Source organism: Apis dorsata, unplaced genomic scaffold, assembly GCF_000469605.1.
Source record: "Apis dorsata unplaced genomic scaffold, Apis dorsata 1.3 scaffold_58, whole genome shotgun sequence".
NCBI lineage: Eukaryota > Metazoa > Arthropoda > Insecta > Hymenoptera > Apidae > Apis > Apis dorsata.
This window is the reverse complement of record NW_006263358.1, coordinates 1879440-1879658: the sequence shown is the minus strand read 5'-3', so window position 1 is coordinate 1879658 and position 219 is coordinate 1879440.

Below are 219 nucleotides of genomic sequence, written 5' to 3'. Positions count from 1 at the left end.
GATCTCGGACAGCGGGCGCGCAGACAGCAAGAGAGCGAGTGGACTTGAAAATAACCGAAGGCGGGAGAGGGCCCCGTTTCTATTAATAGAGAAGAGAAGAGTATCTTTGTCGTACGTGTTCGGCGGCGTCGGCGACGGTCTCGCAGCGAAATTCGTCAGTCGATTTATCCCGTTCCGCGATACATTCCTCGCACGTACACGCCGCGGGGAAACGCGTAA